Here is an 18,083-nt window from a genome sequence, read left to right as displayed (position 1 = left end):
AAACCTTTAGGGAACGTTCCCACAACCAAAAACGAACGTTCCCAGAACGTTCTGGGAACCAAAAATTGTTAGCTGGGCAGTCAGGAGGTTTAATACCTGTTTTTATCGGGGGTCCTGTGCGCCACATAGTTACGAGTTTAACTCATACTGCTTCAATCACATTAGTAAAACAAAGCAAATATTTTTAGATTAACAAAATGAAGCAAACACAGTTGATGCTATTTGGCCAATGGAGCGCACATTACACTTTTGACCTCCCTTCACCAGTAATTTCTGTCTAGTAGATCTAGATCAACACTGAAAATGTGTTTTACAGAACTGTGAATAAATGGATTACCGAATCCAAAGTTATATAGCGCACAGGATATGGGTTTATTTATGTCCCTGAAAAAAGATGTTCGAAACTGGTTCAGGCATTTGCCTTAAGTGGCTTATTTACGGCCAACTGCCGTGCTTTGCTTGTTTACAAGACATGATGTCTCTCTCCCATGGACGGACCAAATTCTCTGGGCAAGCAAAGCAGAGAAAGGGGAAGTAAGCTGGCTCCTTATGACCTCATAAGGGGAAAGATTGTAAATTGGCCCTTCTGAGCTTTCATTTTTTTAAAGGCAGAGCAGGATACCCATTACTCGGTTTACACCTATCACCATTTCTAGCCACTGTTGGACCATAGGGAAGCTGGGGGAATGCAGTTTAATATTAAAGTGAAAATTGTCATGCCATGGGACCTTTAAAGGTATAGATCAGTCCATTATTTTAAATTGTTTTTGTATTGGGACCCCTTACCAGGAAGGTCTGGTAAGTTTTACTATTTTGGGTTTCTTATTCCCACGGCTAGTGGATTTGTTTTATTTTGTCCTGGACTCTAGTAGTTAAATTTAGGCTTCCACGTTTAGCAATGTCATCTGTATTTTCCTATATCCCCCATTCCGCCAGACCAACTTGAAGTTGTAACAGGTATGAAGTACTTTTCTCCATGGATACCATATATTCTCCATTCCATTTTGCTTCTTTTAAATCACCTCAAAGATGTGACTTGTGAATACATTGAAATGTAAAACCAGTGAGTATGTAGTAATATAATCCCTTCAAATAAAAGCAATATTAAGGTTTAGGCTCATGAATATGTCATTATGTGATTAATATTTTATCACAGAATGGCGTTTTACCATATTCTGTGGTGGTCAGGCCTCAGTTGGTTTGAGTGAGTTTCAGAGTGACTTTATAAGGTTGACCTATCAACAGTGTCTTGCAGTCTGGGAAATAATCTAAAAAGAGAAACTGCTTGACAGCCTGATGAAATGGATAAAGAAAACCTCTTCTCTCCCTGGATGTCTTTTTAAAGTCTCTTCTGTTTTGAAACCGGTCTGTCTCTATCTGTCTGTCTCTTTCTCTATGTGTCTCTCCGGATTTCTCTGTCTCCCCTGGCTCTCATAATAAATACCCTCTCTCCAAACCTAACCTCTCCAACCGCTCCTTTTTTGTATCTCTGTCTCTCTATTCTTTTTCTTCTCTCCTTATGTCTCATTTGGCTCCCTTTCTCCCTCTCACTCAAAGTGCTGTTCTCCCCTGGGGCCTTTTCTGTGTCATTACTCCAGTCCTGGATTCAAAATGTCATTAAAGTCATTGCTTCAGTCAGAATTCATTTCAATTAGACCCAGTCACCCTGGGACTCCCAATCGCTGTGTTCTTCGTTCTTTGCTTTCTACTTTCTTCCTCCCTATGTCTCCCTACATATAGCGGATGACTTTGATGCTGAGAGAACCCCCCCCCCCCCCCCCCCCCCCCCCCCCCCCCCCCCCCCCACACACATTTCAACACTTTTCAGTTCACATACCAACTATAAGTTACTGTACAACAGTGCATGTGTACTTCCTGTTTTGTCCCCTAAAGAAGCTGAGAATGATGCCAAGGTCTCCTGATCGGCCCAACAACATTACCGTTCAAACGTTTGGAATTTCCTGCTGCAAAAGTAGACTCCTGCTGCAAAAGCAGTCAGATGGCTGAGAGGACTACTCTATATGTTTAAATCGTCTTTCAAATACAGGTTATTTTGTATAGAGGGTTTGTTTTCCATATGGAGAACAAAATACTGTTCAATATGCTATACAATTACACTGACAGTTGAAAGGGCAGAAAGAGACAAAGATCCCTCTGAGCAACAGTTCAATAAGGATAAAAGGTAAATTTGGTAAAAGAAACTGGAAGCTTCTCAATGTTGTTTCAGTATCAGTGAACAATAATGCTGTTTCAGTGTCAGTGAACAATTTTGCAGCCTTCAAAGCTGGAATTAACAGGCAACGTGTTGCTTTAGGATATGGAGGATATATTTATTCATAATTCAAATTGAAAGTCCAATATCATTTATCTGAATTTTTATCAGTACCATCATTCAATCATGCCATAATTGAGTTTAAAAAAAGGTAAAAGGTAACTGAGATTGAAAATGTGAAATGCTAATTTAAAAATATATAGTGACAATGTAATTAGTCAGATTAATTATGCAAAGCTTAAATATAAATGCTCAAACTGAAATCTTAAATTGAAAGACGACGTTGAAAATTGTAATGGAGATAAGAAAAGAGAAACCTTGAATGTGAAATGGAAAGGCTTAAATGGAAATACTTAAATTAAAATCTCAAATAGAAAAAACAAGTAGTTTTATTTTAGTCTTTGCCCTTTAATCTTTTGAATTTGACATTCGGCAATTGCCCTTATGTAAAAAAGTACAAAAGTATGTAAATGAGAAGGCGTGGTCCAAAGGCTGGTGGAAAGGTCTGAATTCTCTGGGTCTCTTAGTTCCATTGTCATTTTCAATGTCATCTTTCAATTTAAGATTTCATTTTGAGCAATTGAAAAGGCAGTGCCAAAAATCCGCTGTCAAATCGGAGAGATTACAGCCGTTTCATGCAGCCTTCAGGCAGAACAGGAAGTCACAGAAACACTTACATCCTGTTAGGTCAGATTCCGATTTAATAAAATGTTATCAGACCCATATATCAGCTGGTACAGAGTCTCCAGTTGTTTTTATTATGACAGAGTAGCTGGGAAAATGCTCTACATGCGATCGGTGGCTGATTTTAATAAACAAACTGTAGATGATCTGAACAGATTTAGTCTCTCTGATGTTGGAGCCTTTAAATCAGACAACTATCAATTAAAATCCCTCCAATTTAAAAACAATAAAAAAGTTTATATATAACGTCATGTTAAATCGATTCTGAACCAATCGCTGTTAAATCAGCTGAGAGGCTGGCGTTTCCCAGCATACCCTGGGTCTTCCTGGGTCTTGCAGTTGGTGAAATGAAACTGCGCTGCCTGCGTCTCAAACCTGCGGCCGCCTTGATCTTGTGAGGTTATTGTTGCCCACGTGTGCGTGACGTCAGAGTTAGCCGAGATCAAATCAGACACAAATCTAACCATCATGCATTGGGCGGCGATCGCCAGTAATCGATTCCGTACAGACCTGGCTCATCTCGAACAACTCTATTCACTGTCCTCTAGAGTTCCTGTAGGCCGAGCTAAGGCCAGGATCGTTACAAGATATAGCACACCTGTTCAGCCTGGCTCACATGGATTTAAGATGGGTGCCAACTACGCTCTGGTCACTTCTTTTCCCACATAACCACACACCACCCCGGAGACATTAGCTCCTCGTTTTTGCCTTTATCTTTTATCTTTTCTTTTGCACATTGACCCATACACTGATGTTTTGAAGTGAAGTGAAGCTAGTTTTTAGTTTGGCCAAATAAAGCCATTAAATATATATTTGTGTGGGCTTGTTAGAAGCAACTTGTAACAAACGGGCAACTTGTTGCTTAGCAAAGCTCTTCCTCAAACTTTACAATAGAAATTCTAATTCTATTAGAATTGTATCAGGGAGTGTCAATTGAACATACTATGGACTGACATATCAAAGTTTAAACCTCTTCAATCTGACCACTGAGAAGACTGCAAACGGCCTAAAGAAAGACAGCTTCCCAATAACACCGTTGTGGTTCAGTAACGATTAAGGGTCCCTTACGCTTTTCTGGACTGGAAAACAAATTCAAAATCCAAAAGTTTTTCAGCAGTATTCTTCCTTGTCATGCAACACTGTAGGAGCATTGTTTAAATGCAATCATTTAGGTCTTCTTCTTTGGGGTCCAAACTGTTTCACTGTTTGAATGAAAATAGAGAAACATCAATATAACCAATTTTCCAACCGCTTGTGTTAAAAAAAGACTTTTTGAAGCCACAGTTTCACACCAGTGCTGGATTTATTTTTTGTTATACGTCTTACATTTTAGGTCTCTCTTTCAAACTGAGTGCCAACTAATTGGGACCATGTTCCATGTTCAGCGCTGTTTGGGTGGACACAGACAGAGTTTGGGGTTAAGGTGACACAGAGTCACATGTCATGTTTTCATCACTGGCATTCAGAGCTAGAGCTGATAAATCCCTGTGACTACTGCAGTCATATGTCCCGGGATAAGGAAAAGAAACCACAGTTTTAGAAAACCACACTTTTAATTTGTGTGTGTGTGTCTGGGGAGAAGGAGCATTTCGCGGGATGAGGATGAGGACGCTTAGCTATAATCTCCCATTTGTCATTTCTATTGCAAGACTGTGGTGGTGGAGCATTGACACCAGTAGAGAGAGGGAGAGAGAGAGAAGGGTTAGGAGGAGGTGGAAGAACAGAAGTAGGATGATAATAGAAGGAATGAGAGTAGTAGAGAAAGAGATAGAACAGAGTGATGAAAATTAGAGCGCAGAAGTTGAACGACAGACAAGAGGGAAGAGGGTGACATCAGAAAGATGGGTTGGAGAATAGAGATGAGAGGTAAAGAAAAAGAAGAGAGATGAAGATAGTGTAGGTTGACAGACATGGCAGAGTGAAAGAGAGCTGAGTGAGGTGGAAGAGTGAGACAGCAGAGAGGTAGAGGAAGAGCAGCAGGACGAGGAAATGTGATATACATTAGGACTAGGCAGACAGAGGAAAAAATGTGTAGAAAAGGACTGATGTCTGATTGACAAATATCCATCACTCTCCTTTATCCATCACCCCTTCTCTGTGAGCAGTTCTTGCTTCCTCCTTTTTAATCTCTCTTTCTCGCTGCATCCTTCACTCTGTTAATCTTCCTTAATACCTTTCTCCTCTTTTTCTGTATTCCCTGTCATTATTTCCGTGGCTTTAGATTTAAGTCAGTAGCATCTGACTTGACTGTTAAAAATAAATTACATTTTAAATGTAATTCATGAAATAATGAGTGATGAGTCTCAAAGTCTTTTTATTTGAAATATTGCTGCAATGACGTGGAGCCCAAAACCAAAGACGTATGTTGTCTTATACTTGTCTAACTGCGTATTAATAGGAATCTTGAATATAAAATAAATATGTGAATACATTTTGTAAAATACACAAATGAACAATTCAATGTTAAATAATGTAATTAGTCTAATTATTAAACCAATCTTGTTAGTAAGCTGTGAAATTTAATTTCATAATGCCACATTTTATTTCATAATGTCACTATTCATGATAGTAGAGTTGTTACTGTCAACCTAGCTTCCAAGTAAGCTCCTTACCAACCGGGTCTAGCATCTAGCTAGCTAACTGGATCCAGCATCAGCTATCTAACTGGATCTAGCAACAGCCAGCTAACTGGATCTAGCATCAGCTATCTAACTGGATCTAGCATCAGCTAGCTAACTGGATCTAGCAATCTGGGCTACAGCAACCACAGAAAAGTTTTTTTTTCAAATAGGCGGTGAGTAGTCCATATCCACAACCTTCCACTTCCGGGATTGCTGGTGCCTTCCACTTTCTTTGTGTTGAAATGTTAAACTCCGGTCTATTTACGAGGACTATGGTTAACTGCTCCTTAGATCTCTGCAGGGTAAATTCATACAGCAAGCTAGACTATCTGGCCGCTGGCAGGAATGACTTCCTGTGGCGCTCTGTGGTGCATTTGGGAGAATGAGTCTTTCACTGAAAGTGCTCCTGTGATTTAGCAGCAAGCCATGGAGTGGGTGGGAGACATTATCCAAGATGACATGTAGTTTGGACAGCATCTTCCTCTCTGACACCACCGACAGAGAGTCCAGCTCCATCACCACAACGTCACTGGCCTTGCGGATCAGTTTGTTGAGTCTGTTGGCGTCCGCTGCTCTCAGCCCGCTGCCCCAACATGCAACTGCAAAGAGGATAGCAATGGCCACCACAGACACATGAAACATCCTCAGCATCGTCCTGCAGATGTTAAAGGACCTCAGCATCCTCGGAAAATGGAGACGGCTTGGGCCCTTCCTGTAGAAGGCTTGAGTGTTCTTGGCCCAGTCCAGTTTATTGTACAAGTACACTCCCAGGTATTTATAGTCCTCCACTTTCCCCACCACAGCTCTGTACTCAGCTTCGTCCACCTCGATGATACATCCAACCACAGCAGTCATCAGAAAAAGTCTGGAGATGGCAGGACTCTGTGTGGTAGTTGAAGTCTGTGGTGTAGATGGTGAAGAGGAAGGGAGAGAGGACAGTCCCCTGCGTGGCCCCAGATTGTTGAATACGCTGTCTAACACACAGTGTTGCAGGCGCACATACTGTGATCTGCCTGTCAGGTAGTCAACAATCCAGGACACAAGGGGGAGATCCACCTGCATTGCTGTCATCTTTTCACCCAGCAGGCTGGCACTAGGGGGCAGCACGCTGGTGTCCGGCGGCAGTGCTGGGTCCAAGCAGCCACAGATCCAGCGGTGACTCAGGTCGGCCTGGGATCTGTCTGAGGTTTGTTCTGGCTGAATTTGGGTTGTTACAGCAAGGTCTGAGGTGGGGCTGAATGAGTTTAGTTGATACATCATTTTTTATTTGGCACTTTTACAGAAGAGGCCTGGCCAAAAAAGAGAGAAAAAAGACAGCAATAAGGTGTGCGTGACAAGAGCTGTGAACACATTGCCACCTCTAATAAGAACTCTGGCAGAGGTAAAGATAAAAATGGTTTGACCTGAAAGAGATGGTAAAAAAGAACAAAAATGCAGCATTGCAGAACCAAAAGAAAAGCTAAAAAAGATGTCATACTGCACGCTAGATCAGTGAGGTCTTGCAGGGACAAAGGAAAAGAGCAGTTTAAAGATGGCAAAGTTTAACAGAATAGAAAGTAGTCAAGGGGCTGATGTTAGCCTTGACATCTCTAATCCTATTTACAAATACAGAGAGAACGTCATTGCAATCTTTTTTTCTATCCTTATTATAACAAATACTCAGCTTACCAAGTCTACATCTTATTTTGTAAATTGAGTCTTCACCACAGGTTGTGGTCACTTGTAACAACAGAAGATGTCAAATAAAGGTACATTTATGGCGGTTTTCCACTGTGTGGTATCTACTCGACTCGCCTCGGGTCTACTCGCTTTTTTTGGTTTTCCATTACGAAAAAAAGTCCCTGGGACCTGCTACCAGGTACTTTTTTTAGTACTACCTCAGTCGAGGTTCCAAGCGAGCCGAGGCGAGCCCAAAAGGTGACGTGGAAACCTGCAGACTACTGGTTGGTCGTCACTTATGACTGCATTTTTAGCAAACAAGAGTGTGGAGTGTGTTTCCAAAACAAACGGGACATTTAAAACAAATCAAGCCGGACACCGACAGATTATCCACTTTCTGCACGATTCTCACTTTTCAACGGTTCGGGCTACTAGCGGCTTCATGTCGTTTCCAATATTGCACACTGTTACTTTAAAAAACAAGACAATATATATATATATATATATATATATATATATATATATATATATATATATATATTTTGTCGTCGTCTGAACTCCGTCAGTATTCCCAAACTCCTGTTTTCTTTAGTGGTGATTTTCGTTGCTTCCCTCAGCTTCTTTTGAAACAAAACATTTCTTCTGGCTGCGGCGAGTAGCCGACGTGCTGTTGTGACCCGCGCTGAAAATTACGTCGTCACGCGTTGCTATAGTGACCAGCCACGCTGAGGCTTTACTCAATCTGCAATGGAAAACGGAAGTATAATGGGCCGAGGCGGGCCGAGGCGAGCCGAGGCGGGCCGAGGCGGGCTGTTACCAGCAGTGGAAAAACGCCATTAGTGGCCCTGTAAATGAATTAAAGCATCATCATTATACCTCAAACACACTAACAGTCAGTGAAATGCGCCATGCTTCACTATTCCTGCGGAGACGGAGTAAATCTCGCCTGATAATCAGACTGAATTGCCATTGAGTTTCACTTAATTCATTCCGTTACAGAAAAAAACACATTTGATCACGTTGCAAAACCACATGGAATGCAAAAGACGTCATGTCAAAGCGCATGTTTTTCGATGTTTCCACATGTGATCTACATGTTGTAACCTTTGCCGCTTGTTTTTCACATGTGTGCTCCTTCCATTTGCTGCAAGGACTTTTAAACCAGCAGCCACAGAGCTGCAAATATGAACACTCTTCACTTAATACAGCTTCAAATTGTGTGCCATTACTTTTTACAGCACAGACAGCACTTTTTGTTTTATAGCATCTAATTATGACTGTATGAGTTTTACAAGAACGCCTGCAACACCCGGGCTGTTTGACCTTTACTGCACGTCATTGTCAAATCAAAATTGCTCATTATTGCACTTTATATGACTCATCATTAACAACGTAATAATTATTCTTCACAAGGAGACTGGAATTTAATAGGATGGATTAGCTAAGGTACTGTGCATTTATTTAGCACACAAATGTTAATCTGGCCACCAGAAATAATGAAACAGAAGATAAGGAATGTAATGCGTTCATATTAATTGAGACATTTATTGTTTGGGCAGTGATTATTAATGGAGGTGTTTTGTGTGCCAATGGGATATTAAGGGAAATGCTTAACAAATGTCTGTTAGTCACAAATTATCCTACAGTGGGAACCACCCAGTCACTTGTGAAGAAAGCCATTTTCTGATTAGGAAAACGTAGTGAGAGGTAATATAAGAAAGAACACAACAAACAAACAAAAAATGTCATTTTTAGTTTAAAAAAAATATTAGTTCTGATGTAATGAATGACGACACTGTTTAAAGTTCATTTAAACATGAAAAGTTATTTAAATTGCAAATACTCATATATATCTCTGTTGGCACTTTGGAATTGTAAGTAAAGTTTTCCACCTGGTCTATATCCACGGTTCTGCCAGATGCATGTCTTTTCCCTCTGCTTTCTCTGTGTTGGAATTCAGCTAGCTAGACTATCTGTCTAATATGAGGACTAGGGTTACCTGGTCCTCACATCTCTGCAGGGTAAATCCAGACAGCTAGCTAGATTATCTGTCCAATCTGAGTTTTTTCTTGCACAACTAATACAACTTTTGAAGTTGAAGTTGAAGTTGAACTTCCCAAGGTTCCTTCCTACCATATTATGCATGTGGCTCCGTGCAAAGCTTAGCGCTGCCCATGACGATTGTGATTGGTTTAATGAAATGCAAAAAAAACAGAGCATGTGATTGGATACTCTTACCGTTTCACTTACGGTCCTGCTGTCGGAACATCTTGCGTGAAAGTAGACCTGGCCTGTAGTCGTAATTTTAGCTGGGCGGAGAGCCACTTCACGCACGCCTTTGTGATGCGCCATGACACAGGTTGTGAAATATCAAGCATTGACTGGAAAGGTCATGATTGCTAAACGAGGGTCGGTGTATGCCAAATGCGGTCTCTCATTTATAAACATTGATAGCACAAGTTACCATAAAAGGGCTGATTTAGCAACCGTGTCTCTTAAAAAATGACGTTCCCATACAATGAAACTGCATTCTTGATTATGTTTCGAGGGAAACATATTTCGCCCGCACTTTGACTATCACAACAACATTAGATAGAAATCATTGTAGAGAGGATACAGTGGTGTTGTCACTCCCCAATGTGAGTCGAGTGCAGATTTGAGTCGTGCATGCTCAGATTTAACGGTTTACGGCATAACGTGTCATACCCGATGAGAGTCGAGTCAGAACGGCTCTTCTCAATTGCAGATGTTAGTTATGTTAGATTTGATGCGCAACTCACAACTTCACTTGTCGTAAAGTGACGCATGTGCAACTCAAATCAGAGAGTGAAGAGTGTGAAGTGGTCTGTTTCATTTGATTATGTTAGGTTGACAAACACTGAAGGTTTGAGATAACAGCTAACGTTGAGCCTAACCGGAATTTTAACTACAACCAAAATTATGTATTATTTTAATTCAAGAATTAAACAGTTTGTCATGTAAACTAGAAAATACAAATAAAAAATCATAATCATAAACTTAAGTTCGATTATGAAAAAAATTAAGAGAAAAACAAAGTGTTGGTCTGTACAGTTGGTTGGCGGCGCGTTACTATAATTTAAGCTGTTATTTTTCATTAGACCAACTAGATCTCTGAGCCGGGAGGTAAAGACTTGTTTAGGGAGTTGGGTTGGGAACCGGAGGGTCACTGGTCACTGGTTCAAATCCCCGTATGGACCCAAAAAGTTGGGAGCGTGGATTGGTGGCTGGAGAGATGCCAGTTCACCTCCTGGGCACTGCCAGGTGCCCTTGAGCAAGGCACCGTACCCCCCGACCGCTCAGGGCGCTGGTTCAGCTGGCAGCCCACTCACTCCGACATATCTCCATGTATAGTGCATGTATAGGTCCTGAGCATGTGTGTGTATTTCAGGCCTGTGTGTGAGTACTAACAAAAGTGTGTACACAGAGTGAAGTGCAGTAATTTCCCCATTGGGGACTAATAAACAAATTATCTTATCTTATCTTATTTGTATCGATCCACTAGGCATAATATCTACATACATGGCATCTGATTGGAGGCTAGTCTCACTTTGTCCCACATAGTATAGATTTGTGTAAATTGTTTCTGTTAATAATGGATTGTATTAAGTGTCCATTTCATTACGTAACTATTTAAAATAATTATTGTATTTAGATTTATCATAAACAATTGAACATGCAAATGTATTTTAAGTTCCACTAAAGGGGGGTGGGGGTCACATTTTACCATTTAAAAATGTACTTGAAAGTAATACATTAGTTACTTTCTGAAGTAACTAGTTACTTTTATAACTTTTAAGTAAATAATTGAGTTACTTTTTGGAAGAAGTAATAAGTAACTGTATCTAATTGCTTTTTAAAAGTAACTTGCCCAACACTGGAAATGCCAAACTCCTTTCTACATACATTGAAAAACACTTTGTTTGCATTACGCATACCTGGAGTAATCCAGGCGGATCTCCCTACCCAGTCCTCCCAGTACCTGCAGAGACATTTTTGCTTTTTAGCTATGTGTTCATTGGGTCCTGGGACAGCAGCCTGAGCCCCCATTTCAACAATAAATGAAGAATTGCAATGCGTGTTATCATAATTTGCGCCTATCCGCCTGCGTAGGCCCTACGTACTGTTGGAGCCGACTTACAACAATCTTATTCACACTTTTTGCCATTCTGTGTTTTATTCCGCTGCTATTGTTATAGTTATAACTTGGTAGCTAACTAGCTATAAAGGAAGATGTGGCTCCCATTCCCCCTTCCAAGCTTTGATAGGTTAATGGTTTCTCCAAATCAATGAGCACAACGGTATATCCTTTTAAATTGTTGAACAAAAATAGATAAATGTGAACCAGGCTAGCCATCTCTGCTGCAACTGACATATTCAAGGTGTGTGTAATAACTACAGAGTGTAAATTGTAATTTCACCTTGTGGGATTAATAAAGTATACATTATTATTATTTCTGTATTATTGAGGCAGTACTCACCAGTGAAAATAACAGAAAACTGACAATGAATGTATTTGTATTTGGGTGGATTTGTTGTTGAACACAGTGGGATTAGTTTAAGTCTGGCTGTTTCCCATGTCTTGTAGGCAGGATGAGCATAAAAAGTCCAATTTAATTTCTCTCCTTCTGATTCCTTCAAAGTCTCTCTCTCTTTATTTTCAACACTTTTCCCTACTCAAGTACTCTGTTACATCCCCCCCAAACCTCTGAGAGTTCCGGACACAGTTGATTGGAATGTCATTAATCAAAAAAATTAAGACAAAAAAAGAAGAAGATGAAAGAAGATTAACAACAACAGAGTGCCCCCCTCTCTCTATCTCACACACACATGTCCCCCCCCCCCCCCCACACCGTATAAACCACATCCACTTGGTAAAAAATCACCACGGAGATAATTAGAGCCATGTCCAGATGAATAGCTCTCACTGCAAGTCCCAAACAGCACTGATTAGCAAGTTCTCAGTATCATACACACACACACCAAGAAGCATATGCATATGAGTAGTCACACACAAACATCCTCAAAGTACCACACACACACACCAAGAAGCATATGCATATGAGTACACACAAACATATTCTCAAAGTAACACACACACACACACACACACACACACATACACACGATAACACACATACACACGATATTAGCAACACCAAGCCATTTCCCAGCCAACAAAGAGGCCACAACACCCTGTGAACCAGTAAATTATTTTTCATCTCTTCTAATGCAACTCTTCAGCGTTCTCATTTCTTTGCTTCTCTCCCCTCATCTGTTTTTGTTTCTCTGCTCTTCTGTCACTCGAGATCTTTTACTCTCTCTCTCTCCCACTGTTATACGGCCTTGATCTCTCAAAGTAACACCACTGCCAGGCCAGTGGCTTCTGCAGAGTTAAGATATGAAGTTAGCAAAGCAGTTAGAATGTGGCCATATATTGAAGAAGTGAGAAAAGAGACAAATAAAGGTAGGAAAATGAAAGAAAAAAGAAAAGAAAATGAAATTGGCTGCTCTAAGATTGCATTTTTTCCCACATAGAAAACACAGTCGTAGTCAGTCCTTCTGAGATATTAGTAGACTTCAACAGAATGTGGACAGAGAAAGAAAGTTCCCACAAAGTGGCAACCAATAAAAGCAGAATGCAAAGTGAGCAAGCAGGCCATGAAAACTGCTAATATAGTCCCGTCTTTAATAATTACTTTAAGATATATGTAGATAGTTTTCATAGATTTAGAGTCAACGGTTAAATGTACATAATGCTTCATTAATCTTTTTTTTAATATCTTATTATCAAATCACTAAGTGAAAGATTAACCTAATTCTGCAGCTCATGGATTTTACATAACCTTCCTTCAGCCGATGATTTTATCTAAAGCAACTTCTAGTAAGTAAATGTAAATGCACTGTTCTTATATAGCGCTTTTCTAGTTTTAACAACTACTCAAAGCACTTTAACATACAGGAACCATTCACCATTCACACACATTCATACACTGTGGCCGAGGCTGCCAACTGCTCATCAGATACACTCACACACATTCACACACCTATAGGCCGGGGCATAGGGGGCAACTTGGGGTTTGGTGTCTTGCCCAAAGACACTTCAACATGGAATTGCAGGGCCGGGTATCGAACCACCAACCTTCCAATTGGCACCCCATCAATAGCTGCCCCACAAGTGCATTCATCCATGTGTGTACAACCCAAAAATTGCAAGAATATAGCAAGTGGGCTACATCAACTTTATAAAATATGTTGAACTGCTTCAAGTGCTACATTTAGAGACAATAAAAGTTAGAGAAATATTGCATTGGGAGACCCGGTCATGCACCTTCTCCGGATCCACAAAACACATGGAGTTGGGCACATTCCCAGGCTCGCTCCAGGATCCTTGCGAGAGTGAAGATCTGATCCGTTGTTCCACAACCAGGACAACTATCCGCATTGTTCCTCTTCAACCTGAGGTTCGACTATGCGCCGAACCCTCCTTTCCAGCACCTTGGAGTAGACTTTACCATGGAGGCTGAGCAGTGTGATACCCCTGTAATTGGCACACACCCTCCGGTCCCCCTTTTTGAAGGGGGGAACCACCACCCCGGTCTGCCACTCCCTAGGCACCGTCATAGACAACGCAATGTTGAAGAGGCGTGTCAACCAAGACTGCCCCTCCACACCCAGAGCTTTAGCATTTCTGGACGGATTTTATCAATCCCTGGGGCTTTGCCACTGTGGAGTTGTCTAACTACCTCAGAGACTTCCACCAGGGAAACTGACAACAATACCCCATCATCCTCCAGCTCTGCTTCTACCAAAGAGGACGCATTAGCTGGATTTAGGACCGCCCTATTACCTCCTCAGTTGAGGTCAACAGATCCTCAGATCAAACAAAACAATAATAAAATTGATCATTGTCCTTCGGCCTAGGGTGCTGTGGTACGTTGTGATCTAGCGCTGTATAAATAAAATTGAATTGAAGGAAAATTTTGCCTCAACAGGGAGCAATTTGACAGTCTGCTGACGAGAGTCAGGCTTCCGATATTCCTGTCTGGGTTATGAATGGGTTTTCATTTCTAAATAAAATGTTGCATTTCAACACTATGTGTCATTGCATGTTTAGATACATAAGTAAGAGGTCTGCAGTTATAGCTAAGCTATGAGTCTGAATTCACACATTCATCATCATTCATTCATACTCTGGAAAACACTTTGTTTAATGCATACTGTATATGCAATTAATTCCACCAAAAATTGTAGTGTACACACTTGGAAATGGGTAGTCTGTGTAAGAGACATTAGACCTACCCATTTTCCTACCTACATGTGAACTTCAATGAAAACAAACAGGACTTAGACAGTCAGTCCAAACATATTTTACATCATAGAAAAATACAACTACAAATATACCATACAAATACCTGTATTGAGCTGTATAATCAACTTCGTATTTGATTTTTAGCTTTGTTACATAGCAAGTAGTGCTCCCTTTCATGTGCATTGTTCATTACACTATACTTACAGAGTGAACTGTTAAATTAAAGCAAATTTCAAGGGCCGCCTTTTTTTATTTACGTAATATTGCAAACATCAGGAATGTCCTGTCTAAAATTGATGCAGCCAACTCACTCAGCCAACATTTGAATATGTTTTTATATTGATTAATTTAAGGGCAAAATCACCAAACCCACCAAACTCCAGTTAAATAATAAGTACTTTTGTCATTGTGAAACAAAAATAGCCTGTACGTATTTCCTTCCACTTAAAATCTATATCTTTCATAAAAATACCCATCTGGGACTGTTTTAACTTTTATGGGTGCACCGCTCTTTTCTCTCTGTGTCTAAAAATGTTGAGCTCAATGAAAATCCTAAAGCTTATTAAGAAACTGTTAGCATATTTTCAGGATGCGGTGTGGCTGGGTCAGCTGTCTAAAAACTTGTAATGTTCCTTTGCGTATTTACATGAGTCTGATGAAAATTATAACAATTATAACCAAAAGGGAAACTAACAAGAAGATAATGAACATTTTAAGTACTTGTGATTGAATGGGCTTAATTATGACAGTTTTCAATATGGTTGCTGATTTAGTTATTGTTCTAAGTTGGTCAACATGAGTTTGAGCCAGCAATGACATTATAAGTAAGAAACTTGTGAGTTGAGAAAACTTCATAATCACCAGACAAAACCTGGAGTTGCTGCATTGGCAGTAGCATGGAGTCTGACTTTATGGACTCATTAGTTAAAGGATTTCAATATTGCCTCTTTAATTGCTTTATTTAAAATGCCTCAAACATATAAAGCATTGGTATCTCCTTTGAATCATCTGCTACCATAGTTCTGAATCTATAATCAGCCATTAACTGCTGATAGACTGAAATGTGTAATTGAATAACGGATTCTTTGAGTCTGAGGAGAAATGTGTCTCAAATATAGACTGTACTCAGATTTAGGCTGGATTTTTACCATTTAATGTAAGAGCAAGCAAGAGCAACATTAAAATTCAGACTTATCACTGACATTAATATGCTGCAGAGATGCCTTTAGCACTCACTGGCACACGTTTGTAATGGGAGCGCAAGACCCACAATTAGAAAGTCGGGCAATTCCACGTTTTCAATTAAAACTTGAAAGGCAAAAAATCATTTGACATTAATAACTGAGACACATGCAGTTTCAGCTATGTCAAATCTTCCTTAATGAATTATGACTACATGAGTTTAAGGTGTCAAAAACTATATAATAATATAGTATATAATTGAGTTACTTTTTGGAAGAAGTAATAAGTAACTGTATCTAATTGCTTTTTAAAAGTAACTTGCCCAACACTGGGAATAATTGTCGATACTTACTTCAAGTGAAGAGATGCATGTCATGTATTTGCATGTTAATTGAACCCCTTGCATTGCTATCCATGTGGCAATAGAGTTTGTGCCGTGTTCAAATGAAAAAGGTTTGTTTGAAGCTCTCCAATGACTTTCATGACCTTTTTGTCCTATGTTTACTACTTTGACAAGGTTGAAGACACAGTATGGACTGTATGTGAAACAGTGGAAACAAATTGATGATTAAGTTTACACTCAGGCTGCTAGTTCATGAATAGGACTGGTTTAGCACTAGCCCAGATGGAACAGCTTGACTCAACCTGCCCTCAGCTGTGTTGAAAGTTCAGCATTAATAGGATCATGTTATGGATGATCTCATCCAACAACTGCAAGCTGGATAAAAGAACAATGAAAAAGCTGCCACTAGTCTAAATCTGCTTTACAAAACAGTGAAAGCTTGGTGTATGAGAATATCTGGAAACAATTTGGCTTAATTAACATAAACATGAGACATAGGGGAGCTTCTACAGAGGGATAATGCAGACCAGGATACCTAAGATTTAAGTGTATGTGTGTGTGTGTATTTATATTCGATTGTCAGTGAATGATTGCTATAGCTGCCTATATCTTGGCCATTTCTCTCTTGAAAAAGAGAATTTTTTTAATCTCAACAAGGCTCCTATTTGCCGCGCAACCATGGATATACAGACAATAATCATCTGGTTTACCATTAATACTGAAGAAAAAAGGTTTTACTTTGATAGTGTTGGCTGGATATCAAATTACATGAAGCCCATTTTAAATTCAAACAATAAAAAACTACATTATCTCCAGAAAGAGTAATTCATAGTCCATTGATTCCAGCAGCGTGTGTTCTGGTTTAACTGAGTTACGACTCAGAAGAAGAAGGGAAAGAAGCTATTGGATTTTTGACGAGAAAAAAAAAAAAGTCAATTGGGTGAAAAGGGTTACTATTGACCTGACAATTTGCTATGTGTGGCATATTCTGAAATGTCATCATGTGGTGTGTTAAGTGTGTTTTTGGGTCAGCAGTTAGATCGAAAAAGTAAGAGGTTAGAAATACACCAGAGTGCGGTCCAATTAGATAATTATATGTTACGGCAAAAAAAAAAAACTTGGTGTAAAAGAGGGCTGCAACCCAATTACACTCCATTATTTTTTGTACACTCAGTATATTAGCTTTCATGTTAGATCGAAATAAATATTAACACCATAGCAGAAGAAATGTACTTGACAGTTTTTGTAGCCAATTTTCCTCAGTGTTAGATATTTATTTAAGATATGGACGTCCACTGTCTCTACAGCCTTTTCACTTGGTGCTGTTAGCACCAAGTGACGGGTTAGCAGGTCTGTTAACAGGTTACCAGGTCTTCCCTTTCTGATCCACAGAGAAAAGAGGAGGTAGTTCTAAAAAATGTGGCTATCCCCGACTACTTACCCCAGGCTACTGTCAAAGTGTCTCATTTTAGATAGCTCAGTTGGTAGAGCGGCTGTCCATAGAGGTTTACTCAACGTAACAGCGGGCTCCGACCCGCAGCCCTTTGCTGCGTGTCATTCCTCCTTTCTCTCGCCTTTTATATCTTCAGCCGGCCTGTCAGAAATAAAGGCTGAAATCAAAAAATTCAAAGTGAGATTACCAGCACAATTTTTGAATCCCACTGTTTTTTAATCTGTCGTTCTACATTTCTCTCTGTCCTTTTCACAAGATTTTTTTAAGCATTGTTTTCCATTGTCTTTTTGCTCACGCATATTTTCTCTTAGTAGTGGCTAATTCTCCCCTCTTTTTGATCTCAAATGATTATTTTTTTTCGTTCCATCCACTTTTTCCTCTCATATTCCTCTTTGCTTCTTTCCTCTTTGCCTCCTGTGGAGCTTGTGCAGTCGTTCCGCACTCGTCCAGAGGGCAATAGTGTAGGCTGATGGTAAATGAAACCAAAAAATATATTAGTTAAAGTACAGTATGTAAGTATAATCCGGAAAATGTACCTA

At 39.9% G+C, this 18,083-nt stretch overlaps 1 long non-coding RNA gene across 1 annotated transcript in view; it reads left to right on the top strand.

The window, feature by feature from the left end:
• Nucleotides 1–13,774, top strand: part of LOC117951388 — a 23,091-nt gene extending 9,317 nt beyond the window's left edge. Inside the window, exon 3 of the long non-coding RNA XR_004658154.1 lies at nucleotides 13,763–13,774. This is a non-coding gene — a long non-coding RNA (uncharacterized LOC117951388). The remainder of the gene's footprint in view (nucleotides 1–13,762) is intronic.
• The last annotated feature ends 4,309 nt before the right edge of the window (nucleotides 13,775–18,083 follow it).

The sequence above is a fragment of the Etheostoma cragini genome, chromosome 10 (assembly GCF_013103735.1).
Source record: "Etheostoma cragini isolate CJK2018 chromosome 10, CSU_Ecrag_1.0, whole genome shotgun sequence".
Classification (NCBI taxonomy): Eukaryota; Metazoa; Chordata; class Actinopteri; order Perciformes; family Percidae; genus Etheostoma; species Etheostoma cragini.
This window is presented reverse-complemented; position numbering and strand designations above follow the sequence as displayed.